The 13,577-nt window shown below is 33.6% G+C and overlaps 1 pseudogene; it reads right to left on the bottom strand.

Moving 5' to 3' along the window:
- Positions 1 to 5,035: 5,035 nt before the first annotated feature.
- LOC141447328 (pallidipin-like) overlaps positions 5,036 to 13,577 on the bottom strand; it is a 24,566-nt pseudogene continuing 16,024 nt past the window's right edge.

Below are 13,577 nucleotides of genomic sequence, written 5' to 3'. Positions count from 1 at the left end.
TATTTTAATTTAAGACGTGTCATTGGAGCCCGGAGGATTTTAGCAATACATTCGGACAGTGATCTGTATCCACCACTGTACAGTGAGCCGTAAGAAGCATGTAGGAAGAGAAAATCTAAGGGCCAGCAGCTGGATTCGAACTCTAGATTTCTGCGTGGAAATTCTGAATTCGCTTATCAATGAGCTAATCCTTACTAAGTTTTATATTTAAATAATGATAATATTATTAAATAAAATGATATAGCAATTTATATGTAAAGATTGATAACTCTGAAACACATCTTAATATTTTTCTTAAATTGTAAAAATTAAACAGACCTGTTACACACGAAAATCCTGTATTTACTTATAATGTTTAACCAATTAACCACTTAAATCCCAAAACTGTGGCCAGTTAATTTTTGCTCGCCCCGACTAATCTACTTTTAACGTTAGGATAACATCTTTATTCTTAAAATCAAAAATTGGAATATGTAGAATGCATAATCTGCTTTGTTGTATTCAACCGCTCTTCAAAATGCTTTGCAGAAGGGAGCACAGGAGTTGAAATAAGTTAATTACTTTCTATTTAGTTCCCATTGTTAACAATGTTCTCTCTCAAAGTCAGATGCCAATGTTCTCCCTCTCCACCGCCCTTTCTGAATGCTATAATTTAGGATTTTAAATAAAAACAATTCCACAACGAAATATTGTTTACACAAATTGGTGAGGGTGATAAAACTATTGCAATAATTTAATGTAAATAATTTTCACTATAGATTGTGGACATGTTCATATATTATGTCTTAGTAGATTTGTTTTTAATTTAAAATAATATTTTGACTTGTATCCTCTTCCTAAAGTGCGTAATAAAACATCAATATGGTATTTTGTGAATAAATTAAGATATAGAACAAACAAAAAGGCTCACAAATATTTATTGTATTGTTCTTTTATTGCGTATTCATTAATAATTCAAATTAATGTTTAATTATACGAAAAAAGAATTAAATAGACATATGTGATTTTAAATAAAATAACCTTCTTAGAACTTTTAAAGCTCTTCCAGGACAAACACTAATTAACGAAACTGCTGAGTAGGACTTATTTCGAGAAACTCTTGACGAAAAACTGGACTTAAACATATCCTTAAAAACTCCTCAACAACTAGACGATAACGTGGCATACTTGACTACCGCTATTCAGAAAAGTATTTGGCAATCTACTCAACGGACTTCACCCAACAGAACTTCACCATTACCTCTCAATTTACCTCGATATTTGAGAGAACTGATAACGCGCAAACGTCGCGCAAGAGCTCTTTGGCATCGCACCAGATATCTCTCTCACAAAAGATTGTTTAACCAACTCACTAGAGAACTGACAACAAAACTAAGGGACTACTTTAATGACCAATTCTTTGTTTATACACAATCTCTCACAACTGAAGACAACTCTCTGTGGACAGCAACCAAAAGAATTCTTAAATACAGAAAAGCTTCTCTCCCACTAAGACGCCCGGACAATTCTTGGGCTAAATCCCATGATGAGAAGGCATGAAAGAACATCTTTCTTCAGTCTTCACTCGTCATCCTGACAAAAAAGATAAAAAATCGTATTGCAATATTAAAGGCAATGAAAAAGCAGGAGGAGCGATCAAAAAGGCAATGATGACCCAGATAAGCTACAAAACGCCACAGTTTCCGGTAAAACTGGTTTTGAAGCATAAGGCGCAAGAACCATAGAATATGAATGGACTAAGACAGAGAAACGTGACATCCTCGAATACCTACAAAGAATTCAGAACAAAATTAATAATAACCAACTGAATGACAGATTTCAATTTTTCTGCGGCTATTTTTTTTAATATGATGATGATTTTAAGGTAATAATCCTAAAACTCTATCTAGATAAAATCAAACTATATAGCCCCTTAAACACAAACTAGTCGTTCAGTTTTTATTCGAGCCAGGTACATCTGACAACGAAGCTCAAATGCACAAAAGTCCGAATAAATATGATTCCCCCTATATCCTTTAAACAGAAATAAAATCCCGAAATGGTAGACAACAAAAATTGCAGCAACGCTGTAGCCAACGAAGACTTAATTATTAACAGCTGCATAGAAATTACTTTAAAACAAAATTATCTCAAATGAGTTCCACGCATAGTGCGTGTGTCCTAGCCGAGGAAAACTTAAAAAAGAAAAATCGTAGATTGTTCTGATTTGATTTTTTGTTGTTGTTAAGATGCCTTCAGGAAACCATGTAATTACGATTGTAGTTCAAATCTATCCATTTTACAAAATTAATTTTTCTTAAAAACTGCTACAACGATTTCTTTCAAATTCGGTGCAACCAGTAATTCGGTGCAAGCGTACATACGAGGTGTGTTCAAAAAGTAACGGGAATTTTTAAATTTCGCGGGTTTGGAGAGTCTGATTGTAAATTATTTTTTTTTATTATGTTGGTACACATGCCCCTGAAGTACGATAAAATTTTCAGTAATATTCATTGTTTACTTCTTAAGTGGCAGCCGTTAAGGTTAGACGTGTTTTTCGAGCTTGGCGATTTTTGTTTGTTAAAAAAAATGGATCAAAGAATTTGTATTAAATTTTGCGTAAAAAATGAAATAAAGTGTGTGAAATGTTAATAAAGGCATATGGTGAGTCTGCTATGAGTAAAACAAGGATTTACGAGTGGTATAAGCGTTTCCAAGATGGCCGCGAAAACGTTGAAGATGACGAACGACCTGGACGTCCAAGCACATCAACAACCGATGAAAACGTGAAAAAAGTGAAAGAAATGGTTATGAACGATCGCCGAATCACAATCAGAGAAGTCGCTGATGATGTTGCCATATCAATTGGCTCATGCCATGAAATTTTTTCGGATGTTTTGGGTATGAAACGTGTGGCAGCAAAATTTGTTCCAAAATTGTTGAATTTCGAACAAAAACAGCGGAGAATGGAAGTTGCTCAAGAGTCACTCAATGAAGTCGACAACGATGCGGATCTACTGAAACGTGTTATAACAGGTGACGAAACATGGGTTTACGGATATGATGTCGAAACTAAGGCTCAATCGTCCCAGTGGAGGCATTCTGGATCGCCAAGACCGAAAAAGGCTCGACAAGTGCGGTCGAATGTGAAGGTTATGCTCACTGTGTTCTTCGATTTTAATGGCATAGTGCATCATGAATTCTTGCCACAAGGTCAAACAATCAATAAGGAGTACTACCTACAAGTTCAACGCCGTTTGCGTGAAGCAATCCGAAAAAACGCCCGGATTTGTGGCAAAACAATTCATGGATTTTGCACCACGATAATGCACCTGCTCACACTTCATTGCTTGTTCGTGAATTTTTGGCCAAAAACAAAACTTTAACGATGCCCCAGCCTCCATATTCGCCAGACATGGCTCCATGTGACTTTTTTCTATTTCCAAACATAAAGAGAACATTAAAAGGCCGTCGTTTTACAAGCATAGATGACATTAAAAGCGAATCGCTGAAAGAGCTGAAAGCTATCACAAAGATCGAGTTTCAGAAGTGTTTCGAGGATTGGAAAAAGCGCTGGCACAAGTGTATTGTATGCGAAGGGGACTACTTTGAAGGCGACAATATTAATGTAGATGAATAAATAAATATTTTTTTCAAAAAACGAAAATTCCCGTTACTTTTTGAACACACCTCGTATACAGGGTGAACCAGTAAGTAATTCAATAGGCCTCTGTGTGTAGTACATATAAAGTGGAGTTTAATGACGTATTGTTCAACTTTATATTTTCCACTGTTCTTGAGTGACGTCACTTAATTTTTTTTTCTAAAAACATTACTTTTTTGCCATAAAAATGTTATTACTCAGAAAGTTTTAGTCCGAATTCGATTCTGATGACACGGTTAGAAAGACAGATAAATTTTCTAAAAATTGACATAATTTTGAAACATAAGTTATCCTTCAAACAGCCTCAATCTTCCTCCTGGATACTGGGAGAAATAAAAGTAATCGAAATTTTTAAGAAAACTCATTAGGCCCTTATGTGATCATTATCAGACCTAGGTGCTGGCACTTTTTATAAAAGTTTCCTTGTCTAATGGGATTTCATACGGTATATCATTTTCCATGATTCTTTTTATCTTTGTATGAGAAATTACGTTTGTTTTACAAGAAAATGTGTTCACGAGCACATATCAGTGTTAGTTTATCAAGTTGTTTAATTCATTGAATACTATTTAGATGGACCAGTAGATTATAAATTGCACATTTACTTCTGATCTCTCTGAAATATTTGAGAAAATGTTAGACACCTCATTCATGAAGTTCGGTAGCGTTTAGACGTAACGTTAATTAATTACAAAACTGGTTTACCAGAAGAAAAAGAATGTCTAAAAATGCCTTTATTGCGTCTATTATCTATTTGACGTGTCTTTTATTTAAAAAAATGGAAATAATATCATTTTCTCACCAAGCGCTGCAGGAGACTATTAGCAAGAGAAATTATAAGGCTCAGCAGTGGATTCGAATTGAACCCGGCAACTCCGCATGAGAATCCAGTGAGCTAACCACTCAGCTAATCTCTCTTCTAACTTAACAATATTAATATTAACACATCCAAAAATACTTTTAATTTCTGCTTTAAACATTATGTTTCTCTCTCTCTACTAAAAACAGGGATAATTTTTCTTTTCATTGTTACTATTTATTTGATATTTTTCTAATTGTAGCTTGAAGCGTGGCAACATTTAAATTGATTGCCACACTGAGCCTTTTCCGACGCACTGTCGGACAGTATTCTCTCCAAATAGACAACACCGTCTATCACTGGACAGAGAGCATTGAGAAGCTCCTAGCGAATAAAAACCTGTGGACCAGCAGCTGGATTCGAACCAGGAATCTCTGCGTGGAAATTCAGATTTAACTCTATCCCTGCCATTATGAAATTCCATTATGATGACCATATTTTCATTATGTATTATAATAATATACTCACTTGCTTTATTATCTAAAACGCCAGCTTTTAACTGAGAGTTTTGCAATAAGAAATAAATGAAAGTATTACACTTTCTTAAAATGTCGGTTTATTTAAGATAAAATACAAAGCTTTTTGCACTGTTTATACTTTTTTCTTTGAACCTGCATTTTTACACATTTCCCGAGTAACAAACGTGTTTTCCTCCCATTTATATTCTTTAAATTTTGTTTTCAGCACTTCAGGAAGTTCAGCATTCTCTTTTACGTTAAGTACTATATAATTATCTGAAAGAATAAATAATAATAAACTTTTAAAAAATATTAACAGCCATGGGAGTAGCCGGTAAAATTATTAGGTCAAATAGCACTAAAAGAGTGATATAAATTTATGGATTAAATCCACCTTAGAAATCATTTTAACCCTCAAATGGTATCGTCGGGTCAAATTTTTTCTTTTGTATGGCATTTTGTAGGAATTAACTATAAACATCTCTCCTTCTCTGAATTCTCCTCTTTCATCCTCACCAACAATCGACCTTACAAATCAGTCGTTCTTGAGCAGTGCAACTAAATAAAATATACCTAGGTTTTGGGTCAAATTTACGTTATAACTTTTTTTTCTTAATATTTTTTATTTTTAAGTTTTAGAGTTTGTTTTCTGTTCTATGTTTTAATATTATTCTATAATATTAAATATTATATAGTAAATATTACATAATGTTTAATACTATTGCTGATAACTGGTTCTGTTCAGTTAAGCTGGTCCATGGACTAGGAAAGCTAAATTTGTCTTACTCGGGGACATTACGAAAAAATAAAAAAGAAAACCCCTCTTATATAATTCCAAATAAAAACAACTACCGTCGGAACTTCATTGTTTGTTTTTACTGGCAACAAAACGTTGGTTTTTTTGTACCAAAACAGAACAAGTATGTTACACGCGCATCATGATAATTCAGTACTTGCAGAACTATGTCCATAAGTCTTTAGGACTTATCTTTTCTTTTCTTTGAATGAACATCTAACTTTAAGAAAATAACGTTTTCCAGTAAATATTATTTTTTGTTTTTCCTTTTTTTGTAACTTAAAAAAAATGTAAAAAAAAAATTGCAACTTTTGCAACTTATGAAACAAATTTAACAAAATATTCATCATTTTCGTTTGCTAAATAAAATTTTCTAAGAAAAACTAAATCTACTTTAATTATATCGATGACCTTTTGAAAGTAATGCGCATTTAAATTTTCGGGTCAAAGCTGACCAGACGATACCAGTTGAAGTTGAGATTTTGAGGATACCAGTTAAGTGTTAAGGACGTGCAGTGATATTATTAAGTGACGTATTGAATTATAGAGTATAACTACTTGGGAGATGGTAGCTTTTCTATTTTTACACATTCAAATTCTATTTTATTCATTACAATAAGCAAGAAGAGTTGTTGAATGAATATATCTAGATAGATATTTATATGTCAACTTCTGAGAACTCAGATCAGTGAATAGTAAGACGCTTCTAGAAAAATCAAATCGTAGACAGGTGGACACGAACCCAATATCTACGCAAGGAAGTCCAGATCACCATTCGCTGAAATGACCACTTTTTTAAATGAGGAGATTCTTTAGAGCGGAGAAAGAGGCAGAATGGTGAAGGCAGATAAGTTGGGAGGGAGAATGTGTCATCAAGATTCCCTCAGTATGCCTCAATCAAATACTGAGCGTCCTAAACGAAGAAATTGATTGTACCTCGAGAGGAGCATCTCTACGATAATGGCAGACAAAGTTTATTTAAAAGATGTCTAAACTATTTAATCCTCACTAACCTCATAATGATTACCGAATCTTTCATTATCAACTTTTTTAACGTATCCACGGTTGAAACTTTTAAATTTACTTTTAACTAAATTAAATTTTAATTTTATACAAAGTTATCATTTATTTCTTTAATGACAATTTCCTTCAATTTGGGTATGAAGTTTCTCTATTGGTTTGTTTACCTGATGTTGGCAGTAAACTTATAATCATAGTTCAAACTATAATAGTTTCTTACCTGCAAAAAATTTCTTTCCTTTAAGTGTAATTTTGACACACATATGAATTAAAGCATATTCCTCATAGTCTGTGGAAAGTACAGTCAATTTTAGTGATAATTTACGATCATAGTTTTTAGCATTCTCTTCAGCCTTTTCTACTACCTCCTCTACCACTTCTTTTTCCTCTTCATCTTCATAATCCTCAAATTCGATGTGCCCTAGGTGCTTGTTCCAATCTAAAAATTTACTTTGTATGTAATTTATATATATTACTTTATAAATACAGGGTGATCCATTTAAAATGCACCAATCGCTAATAACGTTTTAGGAAAGTGGAAATCCAGATAAACCCATTAAGTAAATTGCAGTGTTGCCCATAGGAATGTTATTCCCATGGGAATTCCATGGGAAACGTCCCATGAGATGGGATGGGATGGGATAGCACACATTTGTATTTCCCATGGTAGTCGATACTTGATATTGTAAAATAAATTTAGGCTGAAATTTGCAGTTGCGTAAATGCAACAAAACAGAATTCATTCATCATCTATATAACTGCATGGTGCTATGAGAAGGGTTTCGAGTCTAAAGAATAATCCAGGTTTTCCTAGATTTTTTAAAGGCTCTGTCTAGGTTTTCTCAATTTAACGAGCGGTAACACTGCCAGACTGGCACATTGCGCATGTAGTCCAATTTAGTAGACACTAAACGTAAACTTTCATAAATTTAATAATTTTATTTGAACTGTATTCCATATTAATATTATAATGGGAATCCCGTGGGATAGGATGGGATGGGACAAGCATAAATTTCCATGGGATGGGATGGGACAGAAAAATATGTCCCATGGACAAGCCTGGTAAATTATAAATTATGTTTTTAGTCTAGTTTTAAAATTTTCCACCCTCGATGCTGTATCATTGTTTTTGGAGGTATTACGGCCAAAAACCTGAACAAGGTTACTTACATAAAATACCACTGGTTTTGGCAATGATTATGAAAACTACATAAAAAAAAATGTGAAAAATGGCCCTGACTCCGTTTCGATATCCTTAATATTTGTCGAGATATTTAAGATCAAAGACAAAATTTTATCTTATCCATGATAGGTTTTCAGAAATACACTTTTTGGAGGTCCTCTGACTACAAAAAATGTTATTTGCGACGCTATTTAAAAATTGTTGTTTTGTTTTTTTAGGAACCCAAATACTATAAAAATATGCAAAAAAAAAAATATAACGTTCCATTTGAAAAATAAAGTTGGATGTTGTATCTCGAGATATTGGGGTTTAAAAAAATGGGCCAATCACTGAAAATAAACTAGACTAAAAATGATTAAATTAGTGTTTTTTATTTTTCGAAATTTCCCGCCGTTAAAAAAAAAAGTGGGTGGAGCATATAACTCTGGTCACCCTGTATATGTACGAGGGTCGTTTGAAAAGTCCGTGCAAAGTCAGAGAGATAGCACCACTGGCGCGTATCGAGGTTATGTTTAGTTAGTAGCATCTTTTGGAAGAACACACACCAAGTTTCAGCCAGATCGGTCTATTTCTTTGTGTTTGGCATTCGTTTGAATCGAGGAAGTCGAGTGATTTTCAAAAAATGGACGAAAAAGAATTTCGTGTGTTGATTAAACTTTATGAAAGGCTAAACGCCTCAGGAGACTAAAGAGAAGCTTGATAAACATTATTGTGACTCTGCACCTTCGATTAGAACAGTTTATAAGTGGTATCAAAATTTTCGGAGTGGCCATATGGGCACAAGTGACGCTGAACGTTCTGGACGCCCTGTTGAGGTTACTACTCCAGAAATCATTGATAAAATCCATGATATGGTGATGGATGACAGAAGAGTGAAGGTGCGTGAGATTGCTAGTGCTGTGGGCATCTCGAATGAACGGGTACATAATATTTTGTATCAACATTTGGACATGACAAAGCTATCCGCAAGATGGGTGCCGCGATTGCTCACGCTTGACCAAAAACGAAATCGTGTGAAGTGTTGCAAGGACGGTTTGCAGCTGTTCCAGAAGAATCCGCAGGACTTTAAGCGTCGTTTCGTCACTGTGGATGAAACATGGATACATCACTACACTCCTGAGACCAAAGAACAATCTAAACAATGGGTTACCAAGGGGGAATCTGCGCCAAAAAAGGCGAAGACCGTTTCTTCGGCCGGAAAGATTATGGCGACTGTCTTTTGGGGTTCGCAAGGAATAATCCTCATCGACTATCTGGAACTATTACAGGTGCATATTATTCATCGTTATTGGACCGTTTGAAAACCGAGCTGCAAGAAAAACGCCCACGATTGGCCCACAAAAAAGTCCTTTTCCATCACGACAACGCACCAGCTCACACCTCAGCAGTTGTGGTCGCAAAATTAATGGAAATAGGGTTCCAACTCGTTTTACATCCCCCCTATTCTCCAGACTTGGCTCCCTCGGACTACTATTTGTTCCCCAATATGAAGAAATGGCTGGCGGGAAAAAGATTTTATTCAAACGAGGAGGTGATTGCAGAAACGAATGGCTATTTTTCAGACTTGGACAAATCCTATTATTCGGAAGGGATCAACAAACTAGAGCAGCGTTGGACGAAGTGTATAAGCCTAAAAGGAGACTGTGTTGAAAAATAAAAAAGGTTTACCCCAAAAAATTAAGTAGTTTTTATTTTTGCACGGACTTTTCAAACGACCCTCGTATGTACTAAGGCTAGAAGTTAAATTTTCAAATTTAAAACAGCAACTTTCAATCAATTTACTTACCCCATTACTTACCAAATTTTTGATAGCAAACTAAAGAGATTTTTCTTTTTTTATAACTATTTTTGGTGCCAGTACAGTTCATAGTGTAGCCATTTATCAAACCTTCTGGCTTTCTGTAAAATAATTTTTATGAAGTTAATATAATATTATCTTTTGACGGTTATGTCTAAGGTTGAGTATTGGTGAAATGATCAGCGATCTGATGATAAGCTTTATGGATCACGTGACATAGCAAATCTTTATTCTCAAAAGAAACAAAGAAATCAAAAAGTGACCAGAAGTTTTCTAATAGAGTTGAAGTTCTGAAGCTATAATTATTATTAAATACTAACTACATCTCTTTGAAGTTTGGTTACTGTTGAGTTCATAATGGTCAATCTAACCATTGGATGTTCAAGATTTAAGTCCCCCCTACAAAGAACGTTATATCTAAATTCTGGAAGAAATTGAGAAAATAGTATAATGTAACATTTAAGTAAAGTCCTTGACCAATATTATACAAGTAACATCCACAGATAGATTAAAATTAATAAAAACCATCTTAAGAAATTATATATAATGAATTCTCCGTTAAACATAATAGAGAATAATTTTGACAAACATTCACCATTTATTTGCAATTATTTGAAAGCCCAACTTGTGTATTTCAAAACATTGTTCGTCACGGGTAACATGTGAATTCAGAATGACTGTTAAGTACGGTAAATCGTTTAAAGTTGAATGAAGAACAGCATTAGTATTTGTAACTATTGCGGTACTAACTTTTTGTTAATAATTAAAGATGAATTGAACTCGTCAAAGGTCATTACCTCCGTTTTTGTTAATACTATGGTATTTGTGTGCAAAATAATTAATTAAGGTAATTATTCAAAGCATTTGTCTATTGCAAAAATAAACTTTTGTAAAATGATCATGGTTTGATTCGCAATACTGGACAATATCATCTTACTTTCTTTCTCTAAGACCTGTTTGGGATTTACATTCATCTTTAAATTTATAGATTTGGGTAGAGAAATGTGACGTCAAAGAGACATGCGTTTAACTAAGTACGAGTATAAGTGAAAACAAAGCAATAACCAAACACCGTTCTCTAAATTCCCTTTATATCCGGTTTAGAGACATCCTACATCACACATTCCTTTCCAAACAAATCTCTCACTCTAAGTCACTCAGCCAAGATATCTACAGCGTCGTTGGTCTCTGGACATGAGATGACTGACGCCGGATGCTAGAAAAGAAGACGCACTCATTAATGTTTTAATGGACTATCTCGGCCACCATCATTGGTTGACTGCCGTTCACGTGTTTAAATCACGTTCTCTTCAAGCCGCCATTCGATGGAATATCTTAAATAATAATATAAAATTTTAGACAGCGTTAATCACCAATTGGCTCTACTTTTTCAGATTTAAAATTTTAAAAAAACCTCCCCTCGGCACAGAATTAAGGTATGTTCTTAGAATATTTCAACTTTTTAGTGTTTTCTAAAATTGTATTCATATTAAGAGAAATTAAATAGTTACCCATTTCCATTGAAGTCATAATTAAAGCTTAAGCTGCCATTGGAGTGTTTGGTAAAGTAAAATTCTCGACATACACCGGGGCGACCTTCGTACCTTGAGTGAGTCACGTACATATGTTTTGGCTTTTCAAAAAACTATAAAACAAAATCAGTACATTTAACTTTTTTCTCAATCAGTTCTGATTACTGACTTCATCATGTACCTTCTTAATTGATTGTTTCTTATATTTACAAAGAAATATATATTAATCAGGTATTACGGTGATAAGTTCAGTCAGATTCACTCATACCGAAGTAAATGAGTGTAATTATTAATATAGAAATATAGAAATTTAGTAATACGGTGATTAATATAGTAATTTAATTTAATAGTGTAATAGTTATTTAAGGTAGAGGTTCCCAATCTTATTCATTAGTGTAACCCTTTACCTGATTGTTTCCTTAGTGTGTACCCCTAACATATATATATATACAGGGTGATCCATTTAAAACGCACCAATCGCTAATAACTTTTTTGAAAAGCGGAATTTCGAAAAAACCCACGAAGTAAACTATATGTTTTTTTTGGTCTAGTTTTCGAATTTTCCATCCCCGATGCTGTATCTTTATTTTTGGCGGAGTTATGGGCAAAAACCTAATTGGGGTTTCTGAGTAAAGGTGCTCTCTGTATCTGAGGAGGCACCTATGAAGGCACAGCACATGCTTCACAAGTTGAGTAAAGTGCATTATTTGATAAATTAAGGAATAAGTTTGATCCTTTCCTTGAAAGATATTGATCACTTAAAATATGTGGCAGGAGGTTTTTAATGTTTTTGGTAATTGAACGCAACTCTCCCAAAATTACCAAATAATTATTAAACCTTCTTGTTTGCAACAGATGTAAAATTAATTTTTAGCCATTTTGTGTATGCTTGAGAACATCTAAAGCTCTTAACATTTGATTTTTCTTAGAAAAATCACTCGGAAAACGACTTATTTTCGGATATTAAGAAAAATACTAGCTTTACTGCCTTGGCAATATTTTTAGTAGAAAGGGGATGAAAAAATACATAAAAATGACCTATCGCGTGCTCTTCTTTCTCTTTGATAACAAGTTAAAAAATTGAAATATGATTAATAAATACCAGATTTTGAAATGGCCTAGCACCTTTAATTTTAAAGATATCGAATTGCGGTTTCCGGTTTCTTTCATAACTTTTTATACTCTTTAAAACTATGTATATGAAAATGGGGGTCAACCGCAAACCTTCACATTTGGTCGCGCGTCAGCCGCGTATGCGGGCAGGAATCTAAAATCAAATCACATATTCAAAAACTAGAGGTGACGGGCAACAAATTTTACCTCTACCATTTTTTGCTAACCATGAAATGCATTTGAGCCGTCTTAAAATGAATCCCCTGTACAGAGTTGGGCACTGATTAAAAAAAAAATTAAATTCTAAATTCTAATCATATGACAATTATTTAATCAATTAAATTTCAGATTTAATCGTTAATCAAACTAATTTAATCAAACTAAAAAAATTATGATTAAATCTGAGAATTAAATTGAACTTTAATTTTAATCACCGAATTAGTTCAATTTCAATCGTTAATCAAACTAATTTAATCATCCACATTTATGGCTTTTCAACCAATGGTTCAACCATGTTTTGGCGAGGCCATTTTTCTGAGCGTCTTCAGTGAATACTTTTCGGTTAATTTTTGTAGACGTGGACTTCTTCACGAGTCTCTAGACCAGTGGTTCTTAACCTATTCATAGACGCGAAACACAATTATATATATATATATATATATATATATATATTTTTCTCGCGAAACACTAACATTAAATAAAGTGTATAAGAGAACAAAATTTCATACCAATACGTGGTTCACGGTGGGAGATATAGAAAGACCATAATTTTAAAGAATTTCATGACCAAAAAATTTTCAACCCTTTATATCTTCTACCTTTTTAGATCTGTGCACAAAATAACTATAGTTTATAACTGAGAAAAACAAAGTGTATAAGAGAATAAAATTCCATATCAATACGTGGTTCACAGTGGGAGATATAGAACGGCCACAGTTTTACAGAATTTCATGACCCAAAAAATTTTCAACCCTGTATATCTTCTACCTTTTTAGATCTGTGCACAAAATAACTATAGTTTATATTTGAGAAAAACAAAGTGTACAAGAGAACAAAATTTCATACGAATACGTGGTTCACAGTGGGAGACATAGAACGGTCATAATTTTATAGAATTTCATGACCCAAAAAATTTTCAACCCTTTATATATTCTATATTTATAGATCTGTGCACA

The sequence above is a fragment of the Rhodnius prolixus genome, unplaced genomic scaffold, assembly GCF_049639745.1.
Source record: "Rhodnius prolixus isolate KJV_2025 unplaced genomic scaffold, Rpr scaffold_7, whole genome shotgun sequence".
NCBI lineage: Eukaryota > Metazoa > Arthropoda > Insecta > Hemiptera > Reduviidae > Rhodnius > Rhodnius prolixus.
The sequence above is the reverse complement of the archived record's forward strand: the minus strand, read 5'-3'. Positions and strand labels throughout refer to the sequence as shown.